Here is a 12640-nt window from a genome sequence, read left to right as displayed (position 1 = left end):
TTTTCTAGACAAATGGTATTAAATATATAAAAATAATTTTCATCTTATGGGATTAAAATGTTAAATATAAACAGAGCCTGATTCATTACCTAAGAGCATGTACTTGAGAAAATATAATCATGTCGTACGTCATTGTCTCCCTATGGGTCGATTCTTCCTGTTTTGTTTTTCTTTTTTTCTTTTTTGCTTTTTGTTTTTTGTTTTTTTTTTGTTTTTTTTTTTTGTTTTTTTTTTGTTTTTTCAGGACATAGGTAGTTGACTTCTAAGTTTTTATCTTTATATATATATATATATATATTGTATTAATTTGCATGTTCTTCCGTGCTTAAACACGCTTGCACTTTGCAATTGATAATATTGTTTGTTCCATAATCTAAAAAAAGAGCCATTTTTGCTCCTTTTTTTTTTTTTTTTTGGCAAAGATTTTGCTTTTAGTCAGAACTAGGAGTGGGTATGAACTGTATTGGTTTGGTTTTGGATCAAAATACAATTCAATTCATACTGTTCGGTCTATATAATATAGAATTCAATCCAAATAATTAAAAACTTCAAATCTAAATCAAATCAAACAATTTATAATCGATTTGGTTTGGATTAGTTAATCGGTTTGAAACTTATGAGTCTATCAATATATAATACAAATTAAAAATCTTCCAAACATAAAATATAAATAATAAATTGTAATTATCTAAACATAAAATACAATTACAATAATACAATATAGAATAAAATATAAAATTATAATCTATAATATCTAATAACATTCATCAATATTAAAAAAAAAAAACATTCTTCAATGCAAAATAAAAACGAAAATGTAGCAAAAAAACTGATACATATCATGCATTTCATCAAGAAACAAGCATTAATGTTACAAAAATATTAAAAATTAAGGGATATGTTAAAAAATATTAAGAATTAATATATAAGAATAAAAAAATATAAAAATATATAATTTTTTTAATTATATAATATATAGTTTGAATTGGATTGGATTGAATTGAGTTTATATCTTCAACCCTAAACCAATCAAATCCAAATAATTTTTGATATTTTTGAATTCAATCCAATCCAATTTATATAAAAATCCAATCCAAACCACTAAAAATAGATTGGATTAGACTGATTGAACGGGTTGGATTAGATTTTGCCCATCCCTAATCAGAACCATTAAAATTAGTTGAAGAAATATTCAAATTAAATATAGATATCAGCTTAGTTTGATAAAAGGCTAATAGGGGAGTTGACCGGAAAATTGAAGTTTGTTATTGGAGCATAAGGCTCTTTAAAAATTTCAATTTTTCTATTTTAAAAAGACACATATATTTTTCGTAATTCTAATAAGTTTTTAAATCAAGAAGTTAAAATAGAGAACGAAATTTAATTTTTCAAATATTGAGTGTCAAACATACTTTTTATATAAAATTTTTAATAATTTATTTATTGCACCGACAATTTTACGATTAGATATTCTATTTAATTTATATATATATATATATATATATATATATATATATATAAATTCTTTGATATAATTGGATGTTATGATGATAAAAATAATTATTTACTAAAAAATAAAAAATAATTAATAATGATATATAAAAAATGGTGTTGCAATTAGATAAAAAAAAAATCCACTATTTATCTAACTACTCTATTTTAAAGTTGTGTATTTTATTTTATTTTATTTTTTAAATGAAGACCACAACTGAAGTAATAATAACATTTGTTCAAAATAAAGAACAAAAACACATAATGGAAGAATATTTAGAAATTAAGTAGGCCTAATAAAGGTCGACCATTTTACCAATAAAGCAAGTTTGTCATAACACAAGGTCATCAACTGATCGTGACGGAGGACAATGTATAGATAAGAATAAATGCTTGACTTTTTATTTTTTTATTTTTTTATTTTATTTTATTTTTTTTCCTTTCTTGTAATCAAATTGGAAACAATGATTTGACATTAAAAAGAAAAAAAACGAAACAGTGGAAACATCCACTAGGCTATCTACAAAGAAAATATCTTTGCAAAAGCCGACCTAATGATAAAGAAATTCTTTTATTCGGCTGGATCTACCACCTTTCAATTATATTATACCATTTTATTAGAACTAATAAATTATTTATATCATTTCACAATTAAACTCTAGAATCCCATTTAAAAGAATTAAACTCTAGAATCCCATTTAAAAGAATCAAAATTAGTATGAATCTAAAATTTTCTTAGAAATTGAAACTTTTCTGTAATTACATTATATCATTTCTATCATTTCATTCCGTTAGGCTTTAATAGGGCCTGGGTAGCCTGCTCCACAATCAAAGACCGCCTATGTTTAAATTTTTTTCCCTACAAACAGCGTTATAGCTCAACTCCATGCACCCGTACCCTCCCCAAGCGACTTTATGAATGGACAGAAATTACTCAACCGCTTTGAGTTCTATATTGTGGCGTTTCTGCTTTAACATCTGGCTAACAGGTGGGTCCATCAGTGACCCAATAATGGAATTTAATGGGCTTTACCCGATGGTTTTGCTTCCAAGTTGGCCCAAAAGCGAGAGCAATATTTTTCAAATCAACTCAACAGCATGACTTGTTCTACCATTTAGTGGAAATTGTTATAGATATGTTTAAAAAATTTTTAAAAGAAAAGAAAAAGTAATAGTTTCCATGGCAGGGAAAATCAACAACTTTACTAGATTCCAACGAATCTATTATAAAACATACTATAATTACAAGTCAAATCCATCAAGTTTACTACGTACAAAGAGATTATTTACCTTGCCCATGGCCAATAGGCTTTTAAGTTTTTAGAAGATCAAAATAATTTATTCATGCATTGCTTTTAACAATATCAACAAAATAACAATACCAAATTGGTGATGATTAAAAATAAGCAAGCTCCTCTTCTACTCAACCCTCTCTCATCATCATCATCACCACCATACTCTTTCCACCATTGTCTATGGAAATGTCCATTTCACATGTCGACAGACGCTTGAACGATCCAAAGGACTAGCTTCGGCTTGCACTCCGCTCTCGTTCACTTGGAAATTTGCTCTTATTTGCCATTGAAATTATTATTATTATTATTATTATTATTTTGTTTATGCTAGCTAGACACATTAAATTTTTGCTTCAATTATTATATACAAAAAAAAAGAAAAAGAAAAAAATGAATTCTTGGAAAGAAAAGCTGTTTATTATATGTTTTTATAATATAATCAATATAACAGCCAAAAAAAAAAAAAAGAAAAAAAAAGACTATTATACATAGGAGCAATTTCGGAAACAAATAGGCAGAGGTGAAGCAGGAAAAATTATTAAGCCAAAATATGAAAAAAGTGGAAGGGAGTAAAAAGTACTGGTCTATGACTAGAAATAAAGTGAAAAAAAAAGAAAAGAAAAGAAAAGAAAAAAGATTGAATTTCACATACTCGCAAAGTTGTGAGATTCTCTACATGTGCCAATCAGCATAAATTTGGTAATCCTTTTTCTTTTTCTTTTTCTTTTTTTCTCTGACGTGAAACTACCTCCATATATACATATATATAATATTATTTTTTTCATATGAAAATCTAAAGCAATATTGATTTAGATTGATTGATTTTGTTGGTATAGGAGACAAGGACATATACTTTCCATTTCCAATCATTTTTCATTATCTGTTGTTTCGATTGGATTAATATGTCGTTACTTTCTCGCTAGACTCCTTCATCTTTATCTTTTGAGACAACGGTTTTTTTTTGTAATTTTGTTTATTTATTTATTTTGGCTTTGGGAGAGATTGATTATTGATTCTTGAACCTGGGTCTTGATGTCGCGTTGGGTTTTGTTACTTTGTTATCTAAAAAAAGAAAAAAAAAAAAAAGAGATTAAAATAATAACAATAAACATAGCTAGGGATATACTCCATTTCAGTTTGTTCTTTAATTTATGAATGATTTTAAGCCGCTTTGAATGTTCAAAGCCTAAGACATACGCTTTTGGTAGAAAATTTTCTACTGGATGAGATGGCTTTGAATAACACTTTATTCCAAGTATACTTGGAATAGCACTCTATGAAAATGTCAACTTTAGCTATGTCTGAAGCTGAGTGAATTATTTACCAAAAAGGAAAAAAAAAAAAAAAAAAAAAAAGGAAGCTGAAGTGGATTGCTTTGAAAAAGCCGGTAATCTTTCTGGATGATATTTAGCCAAAGGGTATTAAATCTTCCTTGTAATTTATCAATGTGTTTTATACCTTGTATATGATAATTAGACCCCCTTTTTTTTTTTTGTATATATGTATATATATATATATATATATGTTACAACGTGATGTACATTTTCTCTTTTTTGATCGGGTTAGGGAACCAATGCAATCAAAGGAATAACGTTGGACTTGCCTGGACCAGCAACTCTAAACATGCCATTTGAGCCTACGTATATTCACAAGATCAATATTGATTGACTGTGGAATCGGAGCGCTGTGTTTGGAGCTCCAGATATGAGATCAGATCATGAAAATGGTCTTCCAGAAGAAGCTATAACAAATGTACGGACTATATTGCTAAGGAAGCTCTTAGAGAGAATAAATTTGGTAGTTTTTATTTTCCTGTGTTGCGGAGGCTATATACCTTCTGTTTTGTTGTCCTTGTTAGCTGCTGAGGGAGCTTCTGACCCCACCTTCTGTTTTGTTGTCCTTGTTAGCCGCTGAGGAAGCCCCTGACCCCTCTGTTTTGTAAGCCCATTGTTTTTGGCCCTCTTTTATGCAATGAATGCAGCTTTCCATATAAAATATATATATATATATATATATGCTTCTCTCTCTCTCTCTCTCTCTCTCTCTCTCTCTCTCTCTCTCTCTCTCTCTCTCTCTCTCTCTATATATATATATATATATATATAGTAGTTTGGTTTTCCATCCAAATTATATAAAACCCAAATACAATGGGAGTAGTCCAGTTGTAACCCAAACGGGTTTTTATTCGAATTATATAATCAGACAGCTTCACATATTTGTATTTTCATCTGGATTATATCATTTGGATATAACTGAAGTAGTTAAATGTACATAACTCATACATGTTCAATTCATTTAGGTTATATATATTGGACGACGATTATTTTTTATTGTATACAAACCTAAACATAATCGAACAGTTCGAAGTATAAATACTGAAGAAAATAATTGGTTGAAAAAAAAAAAAAAGATAGAATGGAAAAAATAAAATAAAAACCTTGATAAAAGTATAAAAAAAGCAAATTAAAAAAAAAAAGAAAGCTAAATACTTACATTTTTAGAAGCATAAAAAAAGCAAATAAATAAAAAAAGAAAGTTAAATACTTACAATTTGAGGATTGAAAGAAATAATTTACCAACTATTTTTGTCGATTTTTTTCCTCTTGATTGCTAAACTCCATTATCTCCATTTTTAAGTTTTTTTTTTTTTTTTCTTTCTTTCTTTCTAAAACTTTATTGCAGTGTACAGAGCAATTATTTTTATTCTGTTTATGTACTTAAGGATATTGGTGACTTTTAACAAATGATATTTTTGGAATATTAAAAAATAATTAAAAAAATATAGCATGTGTATCAAAATTTGTAGTATGAATAGAACTACCACTTAATTTTTCAATTTGATGCGGGGATAAAATTTGAAATTCCTAATAAAACCTTAACAAAACTCTAACATTGAGCATGTGGTAGTTTTTTAGCCATTGAGTGGATGGTAAGATCATCTCCAAAAAGACTCTTTAAAATAGAAAAAAAAAAATTTTCTTTATGATAAAAAGCGTCTCTTAATATAATTAGTAGAGTTTTAGAAAACTTTTCGACAATGCTCTTTATACTATGCTCTTATTTTCATTTTTTCTATAAATATTTACTGATGTGTTTATTTTCCTAATTTGTTATTTGAATTTCCTCTCAATTATTAGTAATTAAAAGAAGTGTTAATAAATAAATAAAATAAAAATTAGTAATTAAAACATCATAGTGGTTGGAAATTTATTCCAACACTAAATTAAATTGTATAATGTTCAATATAAAAAGTGAGTTTGATTCTCTGCATTTAAAAAGTCAAATTCATTTTTTATTTTAATATATTTTAAAAAAAATAAATTGAAATATATTTTTAAATATGTAATTTTTTAAAATACAGAATATAAAATGTACAAAAATTCTATTGAAAATGCTCTAAATATAACGAGTTGGTGGCTAGTGTAGTTATAGGATATATATATATATACATATTTTTTTTCAGTTATTCAATGATGTTCATCAGTAAAATTATTATTGATATGACTATTATTTATTGATTGAATTGACTTGTTATTCAAAAAATTTAATTTGAGAAAGTGAATAATTATGGGTAGGCATTTAAATTACTAAATAATATATATAAGTTCTATTAATTATGGTTGTTAATAATGACAAATAACACTTTTTATACTTAAAATGTGATAATTGAAATTTATAACTATTTCTTTCCTATATTACAACAAATAGGAAAATAAAGTATCAAGTGAAAGGAAAATTTATAAAGGATCTCAATTAAAATAGGACTAGATTAGAGGATGGTAAACTATATTAGACTTTTGTCCTACGGGTTGGTGTAGTCCAGATGACATGACTACAGGTACTACAGTTTTGTATTCCATCAATACGGGAGTTGAAAATTCTTGCTTCCAATTTAACAAATGTACATATGTCAAACACTAATTAAAAAAAAAAAGAAAAAAAAAAAGAGCCTTATATACAGAAATTAACAACATATTAAAAAAAGAATTTACACATATTCAAGCTTCAACCAAAACTTTACCATACAACAGCTTCCTTTGATATATTTCAATTATGTGATCATATATAAAGTCTCCACCACATTCTTCTAATATGTGAGATTTTGGATTCAAATTATCCAATGATCAAAAGCATCTATATATAAATATGTATATGATGATATATATAACAAAATTCACTTACCAAAGCGATTAGCAATTGAATGGAGGAAGATCATGATGACTTGGATCCTTTAGGCGCTACAATGGATCTCTTCAGATGGATATCTCTTAAGAAACCGACAACCAAAAGCCAAGAACCCAACCGAATATCCAGCAACCGCAGAGAGTAGAATGCCTAAATTGAAGCTCATCACTGAAAGCATTACCAAATAAGACAATCCGACCCGAGTTCCATGCATCAAAGTTTCTAAAAGTATTGCTGAAAAACTAGTCGAGCAAGTCTTGGTCAACCCCTTGTGGGAAAGCCACTCTACCAACAGCGATACCAAAAACACACATGCCAAGGCTGTTATGTAGGATTCAGAGCTTTGTCCCGGCCAACCTGTGAAAAATATTTCTGTCTTCTTGTCCCAATGAAATGATAAATGGGTTTTCATTTTTTTCTCCCCACTTTCTCTATGAAATGTCAAAGGTAGGAAACCTACTTTTTATGAAGAAATATTGGTGTTTGTACTAATTCAAGTTCGTATTTTGTACTACAACAACTACTACAACTACAAGTACCACTTCTATATAGGGTGCCTAATTTCTTATGTACTTAATTTCTAAAGCAGAATAGTATTTTCCTCCGAGCTTGACTTTTTTAAAACTTGGGAGTTTAAGAATAAAAAGAAAAATGTATACATGTAAATTTTTTAGTTTCCAATATTTGTTATAATGAAAATTACGTTAAAAAAATGGAGTACAAAAAAATTAAGAAGAGTGTGCTATAACTATTTATATATATATATATATTTTAATGAAAATTTGTGGACGTTTTAAAGCGATTTCGTTTTTTAATTGCATAGGTAGATTCCACCACACCCTATTATCAAAAAGGATAAAATAAACAAAACAAACAAAGATGTTTACAAGGAATTCCATGACTAGAGTGGATAATATATAAATTTGCCAGAATGCGCCGACCACTATTGTGTACTAGACCAGAAAGTGGGTATAATATTGTACTACCAATAGAATCTGATCCCTGAACTCCAATTTTCCTCCTACTTTTCTTGTTTTTTTAGATATGATTTTTCATTTTTTTATTAAATCACTATCAATATGAGTGTGAACTTAATCAGGACACATATAGCGACAAAATACAATATTCCTATATGTGCTGCCATGCAAGCCTTAGTACTATTTCCCTATGGTATAAAAACAGGGGAAAAAACAAAAATATACAAAATCAAAAGCAAAGGAACAAAAATACGAACTCAGGAACTTATATTTTGCCTTTTGTATTTTTGTACGAACATCATTTTGTACTACTTTTTTGCCTCTTGCTTCAGTTTACAGTTCAGTCAATAATCTAGTATATCTATAAAGCTTTCTAATATGTAGGTCAATAAGGCTGGGGCCTACCATACTCCAAAGCTGAGATCTTTTGTGTTGATCAAATCAATCTTATTCCCTTCACAAATATATATATATATATATATCTGACTTTGACGGTGAAGAAACATAAATGTCTTTATATTCTTACAAAACCAAAGTTTCAAAAAAAAAAAAAAAAAAAATTAGAAATAGTTATTCTTTCCAATTTGGGTTTGTAGATCATCAATTAATAATTATCTTGGTATAACCTTAAAAATGACAATAGGTTCTCTAACACTGTGAGTACCATCAGACCAGATGATTGATGAAGAATGCATAGTTCCACTTTCCACAACTCCTTTAACAGTCACATTAAAAGCCTTCTCTTCATTCGGGGATTCAAAGGAAAGAACTTGAGGAACCATTTTGAAACCAAGTTTAGAATCTGTGATAAATATTGGCTTGTAAGTGGAGTTTGCAAGGCCAACATTCTTCACTCTTCTCTTAAAATCAACTGTAAAAGACCCATTAGCTTCAAATACTTGATGGACCAGTGCAGGATAATTGAGATCCTTGGGTTCAACAGAAACTTTTGGGCAAGTGCTATTGTATTCTCTATATATAAGCCTTATTCTGTCCTCAATATAGGCAATCCCACATAGAAAATTTAAGTAATCCTCTCGAGAAGTTTCATACACAAGTCCAGGATCTATGGCTTTCAAAGGATTAACATGCCCTGCTCCATAACCAAATTCACTATCGGAACTCTGAGTGCTGTTCATCACCCATGCTATAACCAAAGAAAAAAAAAAAAAATGAGATGAGACTAGTTGTAAAATCAATTTGAGCATGGAATTAACAACCTCAAACTCTAAGAGAGATCATTGAGAAAATATGTACCGGTAGTCATAAGAGAAGATTTTATGGCTGAAGGAGACCAATTAGGGTGAAATGATCTAACATATGCAGCTGCTCCAGCAACATGGGGGCAAGCCCTGGAGGTTCCAGATACTATATTGTAATTTACCCTCCTCGTGTCATCAGGAGAAGATGAAGGTGGAACTAACGGTGAATATGCAGCCAAAATATCTCTCCCTGGGCCTGTTATATCTGGCTGCAGCATATTCCGGCATCACATGACCAAAATGCCATCAAAACCAAAAACATTCTACAAGAAAAGGATGAGAGATAGATTTTTGGAAAACCATTTTACCTTTAAGACATCTGGCGTAATGCTATTTGGCCCCCTCGAAGAGAATGAAGCAACTCTAGGAGCAGCAGAATCTGTTATTTCTTCACTTTTTAATATGTTAACTGAAGGTTTTCTGTAAAACAGGGGACGAAATAAACTTGAACAATTTTGAAGAACAAAAAAGATTGAAACCACATACAACAATCATCCTAAAATTATCTAAGGACAAAATATAAGAGTCATACTTTGTGGAATTGAAGTAGGCTTTGACAGTGTTGTAGTCTTCAAGGCTTAAACCCGATGAAGGAACAGGTTCAATAAAAGGAATATCATGCGCCACCGATTTGTTATATACTGTACCAGTCACATTAGTTAAAGCGTCTGCAAAGGGTGGCTTATCACATAGCAAAATCTTTCCCTTCACTGCAGTTGATTTATGCATATACTATCACAGTTCCTGAAATGCTACAAATTAGTCAGAAGCTTTTATCTTTCTTCGATGGCAAATGTTATGCTAACTGGAAAACATTACTACCTGAACCTCTCTTCAACGTGGCAGATACCGTTTGAAACTTCTTTTACAGTTACTAGAGGAAAGCTTCCATTCAATATGAAAGTGTTAATTGAACTCCCCTGTATATCACATAATTTGTCACTTTTTCACTGATTATAATTGTCATTAGTGACAAAATAACATATATAGATTAGTAGAGAAATGGAACTAAATATTGGTATTCAATGAGACATACCATTAGAGCCTTTCCATTGCCAAGAACAACTTTGTCTATAATTCGCCTGTCTGTGCTGCTTGCCGCTACAGCCATCATCCATGGCGCTATACTTGATGTAGATGCAGACCCAGCACCATTGTTGCCTGCAGAATTGACAGTCAATACCCCTTTCTTCAATCCATGGAATGCACCAATTGCGATAGGATCTTTATCATATTCAACTGGAAAGTCAGCCCCAATTGAGATTGTGATGATGTCAATTCCATCAGCATAGCATCATCAAAAGCAGCCAAGATACTTGCTCCAGAGCACCCCGAAGGATCGCAGGCTTTATAAACAGCAATTCTTGCAGAAGGAACTCCTCCATTTACAATGCTTCCAGCTGCTGTTGAGGCTTTATGGGTTCCAGGTCCAATTGTATCCGTCGCGGTATCAGTTGTAATATTTACGAGTGATCCTTGATAAAACCGAGCTCCGATGATCTTGCTGTAAAATGTGGACTTATTAATTGTTTCATATGATTGATAAAATTTTAAATGTGTAACAAGATACTGTCTTTGAAGACTAGATGTTGTAAATACTTGTTGCATGTGAAATTGACACCACCGGCGCAGACTCCCTTCCATTTCTTTGGAGGAGGACCAAAACCTTCGTCGCTAAAGCTATCAGATTCAGGCCAAGCTCCACTGTCAATTACACCAACTACAACGTTGCTCTCTGTGGTGGGATTTCTTTTGGCTTTCTGGATCTTGTTGTTTGAAGTTGAAGATTTCTATTAGGGAATACAGAAACTACTTCTTTCATCTCTGCAAATCACAGTTTAATTTAATTTAATTTTTTTTGTTACACAAATATATGTGTGTATATGTATGCATGTAATATAGTATATTATATATATATATATATATATATATATATAATCAATGACAAGGAGAGTCCGAAATGGAGCCCTTACCAGCAATCCTCTGTCTTTCAGAGTCAGTAAGTTTGGCTGCAAAGCCATTGAAACTCCTTTTGTAAGTTGTAGTTAAGGAGCTTTCCACACTACTGCTTATGTCAAAATAAATTGATCAACAAGCATATGTAAAAATGGAGAATGTTAAGAGAAACAAGATGATCATGGGTGTCCTTCGGTAAGATGTTGGTTTTTTATTTTTATTTTTCAGTCTTTTTCTACCTAATTATATGTAGTTTACTTACAGAGTATTACTTACCTAATTATATGTAGTTTACATCTCAATAAGCATCAAATTGAAGAGAAAAAAGAAATCAAATTAAAAACAGTTTAAAATGGTTTTCAAATTTTTTTTTTTAAATTTAATTATTTGAGATACCTAAAAGATATTTGAAATAAGTAAATCACACATAATTATGTAAGAAATGAAAATCAAAAAACCAACATGTTATTTAACACAACATAGAAAGGTAATTAAGCTGCAATTGAATTTATAATTAAGTTGATAGATGGTTTACCTGCCCTGAAGAACACCTTGTAGAATACTTATGTGGTCAGCAGTTGGCGAGTACACCGCATCATCAGGAAGTGACCCCATGTAGACTATCAACATCATCATCATCATAGCATTTACAGTCAAGCAGATTATTAATGGCATTAAAAATTGGATATTCTATATTATTTTTATTTATCATGATGATGAAGATGCAGGACTCGAGAATATTTGTGTTGCAGAAAATTAGAAAATGCTTACATTTCTATTATCGTTATCGTTGGCTTTGCAGGTTAAATTCGTGGAAAGCATGAAAATTCAAATTATAAAACATTGGAGAATATCCATAAAACTTAGCCGTTATTATTATTATTTTTTTGACCAATACATATCAGAACCAGATAATGGACATGACTAATTTATATTAAAAAGAATGAAAAATATATCATCATCATTATGTCTCCAGATTTTATTTCCAAAAAAAGTCTATTGCGAATTTGGAATTACAGTAACAATTTACAGGATTTTATTTAAAAAAAATTGTAATTTTATGGAATTCGTGCTTCGTTACTTCCATATAAGGATTATAAGTTATATGTAACACAATTATATATCTTTTTGCTTTTCTTTTACTGTAGTTTTTTTCCGTACAAAAAGCATTTACCTTCTTTTTCTGTGGTTTGGATTAGATAACACTTGCAGTTTTATTTCTTATAAGCTAACAATATCGCCATTCAATTTGTTCCGTAATAAAAACAGAACTTTCAAAAGTTACAATTTAAGCCATTGATTTATAATTTGTTGCAATTTGAACTGGTTTTGAAAGGCCATCTTATATGCAAGTGGCATAACTTGTATTAAAATATATCAAATTTCAAACTGAAAGGTGCTAAAGTGCAATTTAATACTCTTTAGTTTTAAAATTTTACAATGCAATACATTTTATTTTATTTAAAAAAAAAAT

The 12640-nt window shown here is 29.7% G+C and overlaps 1 pseudogene; it reads right to left on the bottom strand.

The window, feature by feature from the left end:
• Positions 1–8556: 8556 nt before the first annotated feature.
• Positions 8557–11784, bottom strand: LOC107421209 (subtilisin-like protease SBT4.13; annotated as a pseudogene).
• Between the last annotated feature and the right edge of the window lie 856 nt (positions 11785–12640).

The sequence above is a fragment of the Ziziphus jujuba genome, chromosome 10 (genome assembly GCF_031755915.1).
Source record: "Ziziphus jujuba cultivar Dongzao chromosome 10, ASM3175591v1".
Classification (NCBI taxonomy): domain Eukaryota; kingdom Viridiplantae; phylum Streptophyta; class Magnoliopsida; order Rosales; family Rhamnaceae; genus Ziziphus; species Ziziphus jujuba.
This window is presented reverse-complemented; position numbering and strand designations above follow the sequence as displayed.